Genomic DNA, 4062 nt, shown 5'->3' on the forward strand with positions numbered 1-4062 from the left:
AATTGGGATGGGTGTGTCAGAGGCAATGAGATTGGCACAGGATCGAGCAGGGTTTAGGGCTGTTGTGCATAGGGTTGCTATGAGTCGCAAATGACTCGACGGCACACAACAACAACAACAACATGCTATATGCAGTACACAGACACTGAAGAACCCTGTTTGTTGACCACTGAGTGGCACTCTTGTTAGGGTATGAAGTCCAGTAGCAGCTTTTGCACAGGTAAGGGCACACCAACAGTTTGCAGACATAGGGAGAGACCCAATGTAGTCAATTTGCCACTTGTGTACTACAGCTTCTGCCCTTGTTATGTGTCCTATAGAATGAGGAATGGAGTGTGGTGTTCCAGAGAGCATCGAGGGCATTGCTAATAGGCCTCAATAATTTGCTGTATGGACAATGGAAGGCTCAATTCTTTGGCTGTGGCCCATAAGGATCATTGTCCAATATGGCCAGTTTTATGATGTAAAGTCCTTCTACCAACGGGTTGGTGAGTACTTCTTGCAAGACTAAGCTAATTTATCTGCCTGAATATTCCCAGGGAAGACAAAGTAAAAAAAATACACACCAAAAACAGTAATGTCATACCTAGTATTCTTGTCCATGTATCTTCTCACAACTCCTTACCTCACAAGGGACAATGATTGTTCATCTATTCTTGTTGTTTCCACTGTTTGATTTATAGTAAGTCCTTTGAAGACAGCTCAACTGTTTGTGCAGAGGGCTAGGTTTACATTTTTTTAAAATCATCCAAGCAGCTCTGAGCTTAGCTGATTGGCTACTCTGCCCCTCACTATCATCCTTTAATACTGTCTATGGAGGGTCAGATAACCACTTCTGTCCATCTTGGTAGATTTCCCCAAGTGGCCTCATCTATATATTATGCATCCTCTGGTACAGGCACTGTGCCTTCAGCAATATGGCTCTTACAGGGGGTATCCTGGACAGTGGGAGTGGCTGCATCACTTGTTTGCACAAATGTGACTAGACCTAAAATCTAGTGAGGTTTATGACTCAGAGGGCTAGTGGATAGAATGCTACATTGTTAGCAGTAGGCATGCTACTTGGCAAGAGTATTGGTCTCTGCCCCGCACACTGGGGCTTGGCAAAGTCTTTAACTCATCCCTGGACAGGGAGGTGAGCCTGCACCTTTACAGGAGTATCCTCGGTGATGTCTTTGACTAGTTGTAAGCTGTTATACACTGCACATAGTTGTTTCCATATGGAGCTCTATCTGGCCCTTTTTCTTACTGAGACTAGAATCCAAGTGGGATTTCCTGGAGATGTTACTGTTGCTATAGACCCCAGCCAAACCTTTCAGGATGGCTGGTGATGTCTAGTTAGCATTCTTGCCCTGGGTTTAGAGTTCTTAAAACTTGAACCTGTTGGTTGGCCACTCTGGCCTTCTGGAATGGCTAGGTCAACTTCATTAGTCCAATCTCAAATCACTCCTGTACCCACTAATGGATATAAAGGGCAAAATATCTGACCTAAGTATAGTTTTAGTAGGGAGGGGATACATTTTAGCTCTGTCCTTTACGACTATTGAAACAGTTTTTGTTTTACTCAACCTGATAATTACCCAAAAGTCTGGCAAATGATCCACTGCTCTGAAATTTGGCTTTCTCAACAGCCCATCTCTAAGACTACTAACTGCAATGTTATTTATTGAAGTAGAGACATAGAGTTTCACATCACATCATCATACGAGGCGGTGGGGAGGGGGATTGCGGAATGAGATTTCTTTTGGTTGCAGCCAAAGCTCTTGCACACAATTCACATTGCTTTGTATAAGGGTGTGACTAACCCTTGTATTTGCCAATGAAAAAACCATCTGTTTGTTCTTTGGAAACCAATGTATAGAGTTTAATGTAGGGCCTCTTGTCTCCTGTTAGGTCCTATACTGGAGGACGGCAGGAACTTTGGCCGAGCCTCCAAACATGCTTTACTGCTGGAGCTGGGGGCAACTGAGGCAAGGGTGGAGGAGTGGTCCCCCTGTGTAGGAGGTATCTCTCTTGCAGGCCATCATCTTGAAGCTGGTCACCACAGGGCAAGGAAGTGTGTCCTGCTAACCAGTCCTGCCTTGCCAGAGGTCTGGCAGGAATTTCCTGCTCCTCATTCCCTCTCCTTGCTTTCTCCTCTCCAGGGGCTCCAGAGAGCATAGGGTCCCATGAGTGGAACTATGGGTCGTACTGGCAGGTGATGGGCTGCTAGGTTTAATCCCCCCATGAATTTCATGAACTCCACCTGTTTAAATGGCTTCATATCCTTTTGAGCTTTCTAGTGAAGGTGGCCCCTTCTCTTCACTTTAGCTGGATGGCATGCTTAATTCTCCAATTACTGATCAGATCTTTGTAAATGGAAGACAAACTTTCTAATTGTGATTCATTCTTCTTGCCATTTGTGGGACCAACTCTGTTTTAGTCTTGGATTTAATTGCACAGAGCATTGGTCATACTACCACAGTGACCAGCACTCTCAAATCTTTCTTGGCCTTCCCAACTCCTACACTCTGCAGGAGTTCCAACAAATCTTGGAGCATTCTCAGGGTGTCGTCACATTCATGCTCTGGTCCACACTCCTCTAACAATCAAGTTAAGGGGCCATACATGGATTCCAAAGGCTATCCCGATACTTGTATTCTCCATGAGCCCTCTTCTTCCCATACTATTTCTTCTATCTGGTGGTGGTCTGGCTGAGCATGTTCCTCAGAGGGAAAGTTCCTCAAGGTTCATATTTGCAGACTGACTCAGAAACAAAAACAAAAGATGACCCAGAAACAAACTAAAAGGCATTATTTTATTGGGACAGGAAACATACTGACAGGTGGATGGGTGGGGTGGGGTCATGTAGCTCCAGGGGCAGCAGGCCAGAAGATTACCAGTGAAGTGTGTGTGTGTGTGGGGGGGGGGGGAGCGGGTAATTATTTTACACTCCTACACAAACAACCTCTACTACATAAAAAAAATAAAGAATTACAGACTGGCAGGAAAAATGTTAGCAATACACAAGTTTAGTAGGAAAAAAACATGCCACCTGTTTGATAATGGGAAATGGTCAGTTTGCCTTTATTCTGGGAAGAAAACAGAAAAACAAGACTAATAAGAGAAATTTGGAGGACAGCTTTTTGGCCAATGGAGTGGAAGAGGTCTATATTTGTTCCCATTCCCAAGAGAGATGATCCAAAAGAATGTGGAGATTATCGAACAATATTATTAATATCACATACAAGCAAAATACTGCTGAAGATCATTAAAAAATGGGTAGAACAGTACACAGAAAGGGAACTGCCAGAAGTTCAAGCAAGATTTTGAAGAGGTCATGGCACCAGGGATATCACTGCTGATGTCAGATGGATCCTGGCTGAAAGTAAAGAATACCAGAAGAATGTCTATTTATGCTTCCTTGACTATGCAAAAGCCTTTTACTATGTGTATCATAATCAGTTGTGGCTAACACTGAGAAAAATGGGCATCCCAGAGCACTTAATTGTGCTCATGTGAAACCTATACCAAGAGGCTTTTGTGAGAACAGAGCAAGAGAACACTACATGTTTGAAAGTTAAGAAGAGAGTGAGTCAGGGTTGCATTATCTCTCCATAGTTATTCAATCTGTATGCAGAACAAATTATTCAAGAAGCTGGGCTCTATGAAGAAGAATGTGGCATCAGGATCGGAAGGAGACTCATCAATAACCTGCATTATGCAGATGAAACAACCTTGCTTGCTGAAAGGAGAACTTGAAGCACTTGTTGCAGAAATCAAAGAATACAGCTTTCAATATGGATTATGGATTGAACCTCAATGTCAAGACAACAAAAATTTTTGCCACTGGATCTACAGGCAAGATGATGGTAGATGGAGAAAAGACTGAAGCTATAAACAACTTCATCTTACTTAGATTCACAACTAACACCCTTGGTACCAGCAGTTAGGAAATCAGGAGATGTATTGCATTGGGAAAGTCTGCAGTTAGGGACCTCTCCAAATTATTGAGGAGTAATGATAATAGTTGGAGGACTAAGGTGTGCTCTCACTTAGGCCATGGTCTTTCTTTTTTTTTTT

The sequence above is a fragment of the Elephantulus edwardii genome, unplaced genomic scaffold (genome assembly GCF_000299155.1).
Source record: "Elephantulus edwardii isolate Elephantulus edwardi_28Jun2011 unplaced genomic scaffold, EleEdw1.0 scaffold00225, whole genome shotgun sequence".
NCBI classification, from domain to species: domain Eukaryota; kingdom Metazoa; phylum Chordata; class Mammalia; order Macroscelidea; family Macroscelididae; genus Elephantulus; species Elephantulus edwardii.